The 13,154-nt window shown below is 30.1% G+C and overlaps 1 protein-coding gene across 2 annotated transcripts in view; it reads right to left on the reverse strand.

Moving 5' to 3' along the window:
* Positions 1-6,401: 6,401 nt before the first annotated feature.
* Positions 6,402-13,154, reverse strand: part of LOC136079723 (large ribosomal subunit protein P1-like) — a 33,319-nt gene continuing 26,566 nt past the window's right edge. For both annotated transcript variants that reach the window (XM_065795961.1, XM_065795959.1), the window contains exon 5: positions 6,402-6,412. The gene's annotated coding sequence lies outside the window, so the exon portion shown is untranslated. The remainder of the gene's footprint in view (positions 6,413-13,154) is intronic.

The raw sequence follows: 13,154 nt of genomic DNA on the forward strand, positions 1-13,154 counted from the left end.
ATGTTTAAAAGAAAAAAAAAAACAATGCAGTGTTGATGAAGATTTTGCTATCATTCGTGACTTTGGAAACATCCCTGTAACAACTGTAAACTTAGTACCAGGTGATTATGTCTGTATTTCCTAAGTGCAAAAGTAGTGGATAGGAGTCATTGAAGACATTAATCTAGAAGAAAAAGATATGCTTGTCAAATTTATGTGTCCAAATGGTCCACGGTTGTTTAAATAGCCACCAGTTGATAGCCAATGCTGGATTCCATGATGTTTACATCATTTGCAAAATTCAAGAACCGACTACAAAAACAGGACTTTGCTACTATTTAGCCAAAAACGACCTGAAAAAAAATTGTTATACATCTTATCTTTAAGAAAATAAAAATAAATTTTTTTTTCTATCAGTCAGATTTTTTTTATAGCTATAATTGTCATTTCCCTTTTTTATTGTCATTATTAGGGACATTTTCTGAATCCTAAAATAAATTATATTGCCTTGCTTCGAGAGATACATAACTAAAATTTTCGGACTTAGCAGGTTTTAAGCTTTTTTTGTACCAAGTTTCAGAATTGCAGCATTACTAAAAGCACCATATAAGGGTAATAATAAACGGAAACATTTTTGGACTTTACCCCCCTTATTGTTTAGTCAAAATCAAACAAACTTCAAGTTGCTGTAAATCCTAAACGGATAAAAATTTTATAAAAAAAATTTACAATCTTTCCTAAGTTATGTCTCTAAACATTTGTGGCAAATTTCAGAACGTTTAGTGATGTAGGGTGCAGATTTGTGTTTTTTTGTTTCTTTTGAAAAGTTTACCCTTAATTATTTTGTTTATTTTTTATAGCTTATTTGCTAATAAATTTAAGCTAATTAAATTTTCTCCATTAAAACAAAGTACACGGTTTTGCATAAACTAAAATTTTGAAGACCACATATTTTTCCAGAATTTGCATATCGCTATCACTTAATTCAACCCCTGAATCGCCCATAGTTATTAGGCAAGTAAGGATACGTATATTTGGGACTATAACGAAATTGTATTCATAAAACATTATATATAATAAAAACGTATGTGCCAAAATAATAAATTGGATTGTCTTATTTTAGCCAATTAAGTCACTTTCTTTTGAAAGAACCAGGTGCTCGCGTGTTCAATTAAGCCTGTCAAACATTGTGAGTTTTCTGTTTGATTTCTACACTTTTACGTGCTTAAAAAGTTTCTGTAAGTTTAAAGTTAAACTTAAAATTAAATCGGTTCTTTTTGAAGTAAGTTTAATAGAATCAACGGAATTAAGATAAGTGATATTCAAAGCATTAGATTTTTAAATAAAAGTACAAACCATTATTTTCTACCATTTACCCTAGCAGGTTTTGACCTATTGAAATAGACTACAAAGAGATTAGTATATAAATGATAGGTTAGGAGCGACCATGGCCTACTATATAACACGGCCGGATTTGTTGCCTTGAACGCAAAAAATTAGTGGGCCGAAAAAACACGAGTTTGAAGTTTACAATGAACCGATTTAACAATCTTAAATTAAACTTTTTTTAATTCAAGTAATACTTTATTTTGCAATGCCAAAAAAGTGTTTTGTTGTTGGTTGTAGAAGTAATAATAAGCGAAAGATTTAAGAATGTTCCAGTAACAGCAACCACGTAACATACAAAACTGTGTTTAGTTTTCCTGATAGCAATCAGTTAGATCTTCGAAATTGATGGATTAAGTTTGTCAACCGAGCTGATTGGAGCCCCACAGAAAACTCAGTTATATGTATCGATCATTTTGAAGATAAATATTTGAAAAGAGGTAAACGTATAACATTGAATTATTGCGAAAATCCTATACCAACAATTATTACCAACCAAAACATCCTATCAAAGCCATCTTTAATTCAATCAACCTCAGCTTTACGTAAGCCCCCTGCAGTTCGTATATATTCTCATCCTTTTCTCGATGAAACATACGATTTTAGAAAACATGATACAATTAAAAGCATTATAGATCTTAATGAAAGTTTTTGTCCAGCAGGATTTTCATTTAAACTAGTTGATAACCGTGTGTTATTTCTTCGAATTTATTTCGACGACGGGGATGTTACTCCTAACATTGAGAGTATTACTATTGATAAAGACTTACATGTAAAGCTACATATGAAAGGTATCCCAGTTCCATTGCCTAAATGGTTTAGAGAAGGCAGTGTTTGTAAATTGACCAGTGCCAGTATGCTTGTTAATTTTGTTTCTTATATGCATGAAGTTGCAAAGAACGTATCAAAAAGTTTATTATCAGATTTATATAAATTATCTCTTTATAAACCACAAGGACGTCCAATCTACACAAATGAAATCATTAGATTTTCTCTAATGCACAGATATACATCAAAACAGGCTTATACTTTGCTATTAGAAGAGTTTCCACTTCCTTGGTTGTCTTATTTAAAATCACTTTCAAAGGGTGGCATTGATCCATTATCAGGATTATTATTACTTTTGGAAAATGGTAGTATTAGTGCTGACTGTGTTGTTTTAATTGATGAGATGTATTTACAAAAAGGTGTCCAATATCATGGAGGAAGTTTAATTGGTGCTGATGATGATGGTAATTTCTATTCTGGTATAGTTGTGTTCATGGTGGTTAGCTTGAAAGAATCTATCCCCTTTGTAATTAAGGCCTGTCCAGAATTTCAAATTTCTGGTTCTATGATTAGTTCACATATAGAAGAAACGTTAGATACTTTATATAAAGCATCTTTTAATGTACGAGCTATAATAACTGACAATCATGCAACAAATGTTTCAGCATTTAAAATTCTACGTTTAAAGTTTGGTGAACAAGATAATGAAATATATTTTACTTTTATGGGACACCGGGTTTACAATTTATATGACAGTGTTCATTTACTGAAAAACATTAGAAATAATTTATTAAATTCAAAACGGTTTGTATTTCCACCTTTTGATTTTATTGAGTTTGATGATATTATTCATGTTGAAGCTGGAGAAATTTCTTGGAGTTTATTGCATAATGTTTATGAGAAAGATGAATTGTTACCTGCTAACTTAAAAAAAGCTTTCAAATTGTCTGCCCAAACTTTACATCCAGGAAACAACAAACAAAGTGTTCCTTTAGCTTTAAATATTTTTGATGAAACCACCTCTGCTGCAATCATCAGCTATTTTCCAAACGAAACTGCAGCTGCTGGATTTCTAAGGCTTATTAATATTTGGTGGACTATTTCTAATTCAAAGGTAATGTTTAATACAAACAATAGGATTGGTAATGCAGCTATTCCAGGTGACAAAAAGTCACAATTTTTTCGAGTTTTTGCAACATGGATTAATGAATGGAAAAACTTGCAGTTTCAAAGATGTAATAAGTATACTTTATCTGCTCAAACAACTAATGCATTAATTACAACACTGAAGGGTACTGCAAGTCTGATTGAAGATTTATTTTCAGAAGGATATAAATATATTTTAACTAGCAAGTTTCAAACTGATCCATTAGAAAGACATTTCAGTAAATATCGACAAATGAGCGGTGGAAGATTTTTAGTCAGTTTACGTGAAGTTCAAAGCTCTGAAAAGATATTATGCATGAAATCCTTAATTAAAGCCAATATCAATTGTTGGACGAGCAATCTTAAACTTGATACAAAAATTGACAAAAATGAACTTTTAATAAAATTGGAAAAATATAGCAATGAAATTCAAGAGAATGAGCTTTGTCATGACTCTTAGAAGTTGCAATCAATATATCTGGTTACATCACGAAAAAGATTGGGGATAAATATAACTGTTCTAACTGTCTGAAATCATTAAGTTTCAATAAAGTCTCAACAGAATATCTGGAAATTCTTTCACGTGGTGGTTTAACAAAACCTTCCAAAGAATTAGCTAACTATGTTTGTAATGGGTTTATAATTCTGGACACTGTAAAGAAAATGTTATTAAAGTATTCCCATGATATAAAAAATGCATCCTTGCTAGCGCTAGAAAAATATCAACCAAGTGATAGTGATTTTATGTGTATAGAACATGAGGAATGGGGAAGGCATTTGGTAAACACAATTATTACCCACATATATTTTAACAATGAGCAACAAATTAAAAATGGAAACATTAGACATTTTTTGTAAAAGGCCATTAGAAAATTCTTGTATAAAACTTGCATAATTTACTATAAATTTATTAGGCACTAAGATTTTCAACACTACTGGTAAGTTTTTTAAAATCTGGTTTCAAGCTTGTGGTTGATATTCTAAGCAACTATAACAAATGTTCACTAGTTAGATTGGCACGATACTTTGATTTAACAAATTTCAGTCAAAAATAAAGATTCACATGTATATTTTGAACCAAAAATTGAAATAAGTTTTATACTAATCCATTTTAGTTGAGGATACTTAACTTTAGGAAATATTTTCCAAAAATCTAATAAAGCTAGTGTTTTATGCAGCACTTGAAGATTTTGATCTTCTTGGAGATCTAGTAATTCTATTTCAAATTGAGATGTTTCTTTAAGTATATTTTCTGGTATTGGATAACCATCACTAATAATATCAATTAAAAAAGGGTTTACTAAAAATGCTAATGATGATTTAAGAGCATACAAATCTTTAAACCTTTTTTGAAAGTTTTCAAATAAATTCTGTAGTTTTTCCTGGTATGATTCAATCTTATGATCATCATACTGAATTGTAGGATTAGGATTATGAATCATCTTCTTCATTTGAGGAAAATGATTAAAGTTTTTAAGGTAAGATCTTTCTGAAATAGAGCATTTTTTTTTGAAAACAAATATAGTCTGAGCAAGATCAGATATATCTTTTTATTTTCCCTGAAGCAACAAATTCAGATTTTGTAAATGTTGCATTACATCAGTTAAAAATAAAAAATCTTCCAAAAAATTCACATCGTCAAAGATTTCAAATGTCTTTGCTTTTCAAGCAAAAAAAATTTAATTGGTTCTAATAGTTCTACAAACCTATAAAGAACGTCACTACTTGAAAGCCACTTTACAGCACAGTAAAACAACAAGTCACTTGGTTTGTCAGCAAGATCCAATATACTAATGAAATTTTTAAACTGTCTGTGATTTTTTGCATTAGATCGAATATAATTTACAATCTCCAGCACTGATTTAAAAACAATTGGAAAATTAAAATGTTTTGCTGCTAAATGTTCTCGATGAGAACTGGGATAAATTCAGAATAATACATGTTTTGTTTCATAGTGACGTTTAACATTACATGTCTTGTTATGAGCTAGTTCAGTATTGCAAATTAAACACATAGGTTTATTTTCTTTTTTAATAAATGCGTATTTTTCTGTCCAATCACCATGAAATGATCTGTTCTCATCTTCAATTTTTTTTTTTATCTAACTTTTATTGTGAAGTGCTTTTTTGTCACCTTTTGCTATATACATTTTTCAAACAATATGACTTCCGGCTAATTCAAGTTTTTATTATAAATAAATCAATAAAACTTTTAATGACGTTTTAAGAGCCGCATGCGACTCGCGAGCCGCTATTTGGCCATCCCTCGTCTAGAGTGTGGCTTGCGGTCAAATGCGCATTTTTTAACTGCTGTTTTAATATAATATAATTCCAAGTATGTTTTAAGAGCCGTTTTTTCTAAGAATCAGGCAAATTCCTGAAACTGTGGAAGTGACCTCCTCCAAATTGCTTGAATTTTTTATATATTGATCAGAATATAGAGAAAACCTGTTAGGGAAAAAAAAAATTTTCAAAAATGTTTCGTTCACTCGGAATCTGGGCTTAAATTTTTGAGATTTTTTTAAAAATTTTTAGAAATTTAGTTTTTGCCACCTTTGAACCCATTTTTTTGGCAAGGCAAAAAGTTGCACATAGCTTTTGTAGTTAATATCAGACGTAACCCAAAAGCTCTCTCCAAAAAATATAAAAAAGTTGCGTGACACTGTGCGGTTGGCTAATTATCATAGTTCAAAAGTACAAAATCAATCAGTTTTGTCAACTTTTAATCGGAGTTAATTCTAGCGGCGAAGTGTTGCACACAATTTTTCTTTTAGGATTTGAAATTATCAAAGGTATTGAGTCTAAAAATGCAAAGAAAGTTATGTGATACCTAAGGCCTATGAATATATTAAAGCTTTAAATTGGAAAAAAATGTTTTAGTATACTTACAAAATGAACCATTACGGCAGAGGCGCTTAGTTTTGTAAAAATGTAAACATATCCAACTGTCAATACAAAAAGGTCCTAACATAATAATAAAAAAAATTCGTGTGATTTTGTCACACGCATGATATAACATGAACATCAAGATAACTATATTGCTAATTAAATAAAACATAAATCAAACATTTAAATGTTTTTCCATTTAAAAATTAGTTTTTCATTTATTAATAGAGTCATTTACACACATTATCCACCACATCACACATAATTTCTACTCTGCTGCAGTAAGTTTCTCTAAGAATAATGATATGACTGTATTATAGTCTTCTTCGGATAATGAATAATCGCCACAACCACTGATTAGAAAAGGAGCATTTACTAAACAGATAATTTTATCAGTTTGGTTATTTATCTCCTCGGTAGTAACTGGCCAGCGAAAAGTATTCTTCTCTTGCCCGTTAATCATACAATTAACTCTGATCCCAGTTATAGATACCTAAAAGTATTAGCGCAACATTTAAAATAATATAATAAAGAGTTTATGATTTGTTTAATTTTGCTTACATTCAATAAAACTTGTAAAGTCTTATATAATGTCATTCTGAAATTATTTTTACATTTTATTTATATTCCTTTTATTTTAGAGCACTGTTTTGTAAAACAAAATAAAAACTTGAAACTAATATATACTTTGAATAATATTACCTCCACAATATATCCAATATTCCATTGTTTTTCATATGCAACAGCAACCCAATCATTCACTTTCCATACAAGACAAATTTCTTTTGCAAGATTGGCGATGTCTTCCTCATATTTATTATCATCTTCATTGTCTCCTGCCAGATTAAAGTCATCATTTTCGCCATAAACTTCTTTGTTATCGTTAACCTGACTATTTTCATTATTTTCTGTTGTCGGTTCTACCAGCTTACCTTTTCTTTTCAGGTTACTAAATCTATAACAATATCAATTGTACATATTTTTAAACATATGTAAACAAACACACAAAATTATAACTTTCACCTAAATTTTAATTTCATATTTGTAAAAGAACTATTTAACAGTCAGAAACATAATCTAATTTGCAAAAGTTTTGATAGCAACAATGCCTACCTTGAAAATAAAGATCTTATCTGTTGGCTAGTTACATATTGATCAGGCGGAAGTTCTCTCCTCAGCTGCATGTGAACCTGCTCAGGGCTCATTTTATTACCTGATTCTTCTCCACGAATAAAGTATTTATACAACAGTTCTTTCTGCTGATTTGAAAATCTAAAAGAACTTCGAACTGGTAATGCCCAACCTTGCAATAGAAAAATGTTCATGCAATGTGGTTTGTCTTTTACGGAAGCACTGTTAGAGGATGAAGAAATTGGCATATTTAGTTGTGAAGTAATTTTCATCTTATGAACAAACGAGTTGCGAACTTTATCCAATGATGTTAATGATTTCGGAACTGTATGAAGACCGGATAGCATGTGTTCTTCTAACTCAGCATCGCTTTCAAATGATAAAGTACAATTCATTTCAGTGCAAAATCTTAATGAATATAATTGCCTGTCACTTCTTTTCTGTTTTTCCTTAAGTGACTTGTTACGCTTAATTGAATTATCTGTTTTGCTATATGGCAACAACAACTTAATCGAGGGTTGAATTTTAAGATTTCCATACTCTTGTTCAATTCCCTCACCGATATTGAAATAACGCCACATCTTCATACTTTTCTCACCAAACTCAAATGAGTGATAGTTGCTAATGTTCTTAATCTTTGGTCCAGTAACTACAGTTTTATCATTGCTAATTTGAGCAACTGCTACTTTTGCATCTTTAGCGCCAAAACTATAATGCATAGCCTTGTGTATATCTTCAGCAGTCAAAAGATTATTACCAGAGTCAACGTAACTCCTTAAAATTGTCTTTACAACTGCACTCTCCCTGTCACATTGATCTTTTCCACAACAGGGTTCATTATAATCATATCTCAGCAACTTTATATCTCTTCAGCTGAAAGATTTCCCTGATAGCAGCCGGCATTATCAGATTTGGTAAACATTTTCTTGATATGCGGTTGATCAATTCTGAATTGGTCTAAAACTGCAGTGGCTAACGAAACAACATCACCTATTCCCTGATCACACCTATACATTGAAGTAAAGTAAACACGTTTGAATAACTTTCCTGCTATTTTTATGAAGAATATATCCACATGTAAACTCATTCCTTTCTTGCCAAAATACTCTCTTTGGCCCTCTCTGTATCGAACCGGAAGAATTTTTTGACAAAAATCTTTAAGCCAGAAAGCAGTTTCATCGTTTAATTGCTTAAAAGCTTCGATTTTTGCCTTTTTCTGTTGAGAATCTCTCATCAGGTGTTTTATGTAGTTGAATACATCCTTTACAGCAATTTCCAAATCATAAATAGAATCAGCATCGTCAGAATTTTGAATTGTTAGTTCTTTGATCATCTCGATAGCTTTGCACAAATCATAGCAATCGGCACATACCACTTCTGATATCTCTGTGTTGGATTGAAGATTTTTTTCAGATGGATCTGATAAGGCATGTTTTGAGCTATGAGAAGAAATGTTTGAGTCATTGACACTACAATTGGTTTGATAACTTGTTTTCAAATACCTTTTTCCTTTTTCAAGGGCAGCTTCGAGAGATTTAGAACTAAATCTTTGTGCCAATTTTTGTAATGTTTGAAAACCATTCATGCCTGAAGCAGTAACATCATCTAATCCAGCTAAGCTTTTTCGACTTGAAGGTTTTATTGCATGCAATACTTTCCACAAACTTGAATCAGATAATGGTATATAATTGTTTTCACTACAACTTTTTCGATAGAACATGATAGCGTGGCTATATTTTGTCGTCAGTATTGCATGCACTATCTTTTGTTCTTCACCGCTGTCGTATTTTAATTTGGTTATTCCATAAGCAACATCATGCAAAATACCGCTTGTAAATATAAAGTCTAAAAAATGTTCACACTTTGTTTGATCAAGACTAGATCGGACGAATACTTTCTTCTCTGGAAATGCCAACCCTTTATGAGATGCATGCCATTTTCTTGCTGTTTCTATACGATGTTTGGTACACTCAAATGTGTTCATTATAAACTTTTTGGTATACTTGGTATGGTCTAATAATGAGAGGATAACTAACTTTCCCATGGAATCACTTTGCTTATATACTTTCTGAGCACGAATAATTTCAATTGGGAGAGGGCTATTTATTTCATCAACATTTTTACTGTTAAGAAAATCTATAAGTATTTCCTCTTGTCCAGGAGCAACAGCTTCCGCAAATTTTTTCTTTAATAAGTTTTCTAGGCGAACATACTTGCGTTTTAACTTATCTTTAGTAGTATCTTCCAGATATTCGAACTTCCTTTTTAATCTAAATTTTATTTGACTTGCATTAAGAACCTCAGTTACACTCTCACGGCTTCTTAGAGATTCGTCCAAAATCTCCTGTGAAACAATAATTTCACCGGGATTAAATTCTTCATCTGGAGTAGCAGGTGTCATATATATTTGTTCTTGTTGTGTTTGTGTTTCTGTACATAAATTGGTGTTTTCGTTGACTCTAGATAAAGCAGTTTCTTGCTTTAAATGGGTAAAACACAGCATTGCACCAACTGAAAATACTTCATTGTATCGCTTTGACATTGATATGACGACATGTATTGGTGACGCCCTTAAAGCGGGAGATTTTTTTCCTTTTATATTTAGATGGTGAGGATGAAAGCATGTTTTTGGAGGACTCCATGCAATACCAAACGTGTACCGGTGAAAAGCACATATTTGTTCATCCTTTTCAAGATTTCTTTTAAGTCTATTTGCAATAAGTCCATTTTCTTCCCAAATATTATTATCGTTTAATCGCATGACCTAAAAACAATTTTTAAACAATTATTAAGTGTGTCATTTAAAGCATTGTTTATAATCTGACTCTTCACGAAAAATGTTTACAAGTTTGAAATACATTGTTGTTATTATTAAAATACAATATTGCAAGAGTGTGATTAATTTAGTGATTATTTATTAAAAGAGTGAGGAATTAATTAAAAGAGCTATTTTTTTTTGTTTAAAGAACTTTGTCTCAAAATCTTATTGCAGAGAAGTTATAAAGTATGTAATTATAAAAATTATATTACAGTCTGCGTAAATTTAAAATACATAATTACCTTTAAGTTGATGAGGTGTTTCTTAACATCAACATCTCCCAGCTGATGAATGTAGAACATTTTGTTTATAATTTTATGTTTTTTGAATGATCCACAATTTTCTTTTGAAAAGCAACAACAGTTTTCATAAAAATATTTGTTTTGTTTCATACTCAACTAAAAACAAGTTCTATTTATGCAGTACCTATTTCTCAATAGCAATGATAAAATATCTACTCTATTTATGCAAATTTTAAAGATCGTTAAAATAAAGTTAAGACATTTTTATGGTAAAGTAAACAACTGCCCACTAACTTGTTTCTCCACAATCGTGATATCAGCGATTCTTCTTCCATTCGATCACCACAAGTTATTTGGTTATGACGTAAATTTAAATAATTCACTTCTGATCATGTATTGTTTTTTATTATTATTTATTTCAATTGTTATGATTTCTATATCATAGTCAGAAACGCTTAAATTTTTTCTTAACATTACGTGCAATGTTTTGTGTAATGCTAAATGCTAATTTTGGATGATCGAAATTTTATTGTGAGCGAAAACCTCATCTGTGTGTCCAAAAAAATATCTCTTCGTACTTAATCATTTTTAACAATTTGTACCTTTATTTTTAACTTAATATCTAAAGATCACACGAATTTTTTTTATTATTATGTTAGGACCTTTTTGTATTGACAGTTGGATATGTTTACATTTTTACAAAACTAAGCGCCTCTGCCGTAATGGTTCTTTTTGAAGTATACTAAAACATTTTTTTCCAATTTCAAGCCTTAATATATTAATAGGCCTTAGGTATCACATAACTTTCTTTGCATTTTTAGACTCAATACCTTTGATAATTTCAAATCCTAAAAGAAAAATTGTGTGCAACACTTCGCCGCTAGAATTAACTCCGATTAAAAGTTGACAAAACTGATTGATTTTGTACTTTTGAACTATGATAATTAGCCAACCGCACAGTGTCACGCAACTTTTTTATATTTTTTGGAGAGAGCTTTTGGGTTACGTCTGATATTAACTACAAAAGCTATGTGCAACTTTTTGCCTTGCCAAAAAAATGGGTTCAAAGGTGGCAAAAACTAAATTTCTAAAAATTTTTAAAAAAATCTCAAAAATTTAAGCCCAGATTCCGAGTGAACGAAACATTTTTGAAAATTTTTTTTTTCCCCAACAGGTTTTCTCTATATTCTGATCAATATATAAAAAATTCAAGCAATTTGGAGGAGGTCACTTCCATTGACTGCCTGATTCTTACAAAAAATGACTATTAATATAATTCAATAGAACATTTATGCTCACGTAATTTTTAAATTATGGTGAGAAATAAACGTTTATTAATTTTGACAAATCGAAATTTTTTAAAAGTCGAATTTTTAAAGCCTTATTACACCTAAAGTTTTTATTTTTATTAGTGACTAATATATATTTGTTGGAATTTTTTTTTTTAAGCTTTGCGATATTGTTTTTTTTTTTTTTGATAACAAGTAAAAATTAATAAACGTCCAACCGGAAGACGTTTATTATTGGGGAGGGGAGAGGGAGTCGGAAAAAAGATATTAGTTTTAGACGTACAACCCGTACAATTAGACGTACAATTTTGCAAAGATTACAATCGTAAATATGAAAATTATAACTGATAGATTGGAAAAATTAGAATATGACTTAACCACTAATAGAAAAAAAAAAAAATACAACATTGAAAAAGATCTAGAAGAGTTAAAAGAAAGTTTAAACTTCCAAGAAGAGATAATGAACAAAAAGATAGCAGAAATAAGCAAACGAACTAAAATATCACAACGAACAGAAACGCTTTGAACAAATCAAGGATGGAAGTATTATTAAAAGTATAAATGAGAAATTGATTGACCTTGAAAACCAATCACGAAGGAATAATTTGAGAATTGAAGGCGTAAACGAGCTGCAACTTTGACTAAATTGACTAAAAGTCGACTAGTCGAAATTCAAAATTAATCGACTATGAAAAATTGAATAGTCAATTTAATCGACTATGGACTTCCTACTAATCGACTAAAAGTCGATTTAGTCGAGTAAAAATCTTAAAATCTTTATATCTTTTTTATTCAAATTAACCTTTATTCAACTTAACCTTTTAATCTTTAGTTTTTGTTTGTTCATTTAATAACAATAGTATGTATTGTTATAACTATTACCTAGCGTTTTGTTTACACTCCAGGGCCGCCCCACAATTTAGTTTTGCTCTTCGATTGGGGCCCTGGAGAAAAACTAAATTGTGAAGCTCCAAAATTTAAATGTCATTTATATAATGACATTGTAAATATGATTATAATAACTTTTTGATATTATAGTCACTGTGTCACGAAATTATTTTTAATTCGAACCTCCTTTCCCGAGTTAAACCTTTGAGAGTACGATAGTACAGGTATGTAGAAGTACATTAGAGTTGGTTTTGAAATTTTTCATCATTATCTGTGAAAGAAAAATTGATTTGAACTTTTGATTTAATTGCTCTAAAAAAATGAGTTACATTTTCATTTGAAACCTGCTCTAACATATTTATTTTATAAATAAGCAGTGAACTCACAGCTCAGAAACAACAACAAACAAAAAGGCATTTAATTTCTTTAGAAAATAAAAAAAAATTAGATTTTAGCTAAACAGATCAAGCAACTTAAAAAAAGGTTTTTTCTTATTACATATAGTTTTTAAAAACTAATGTTGAAGGGTAACTTATTACATATCATGTTTTATAACACAGTATTCTCTACAAAAAAGTTAAAAGAAATGCTTGGTATTTTAATCAATCAAACAGTTAAGATT

This window comes from Hydra vulgaris, chromosome 04, assembly GCF_038396675.1.
Source record: "Hydra vulgaris chromosome 04, alternate assembly HydraT2T_AEP".
Taxonomy (NCBI): domain Eukaryota; kingdom Metazoa; phylum Cnidaria; class Hydrozoa; order Anthoathecata; family Hydridae; genus Hydra; species Hydra vulgaris.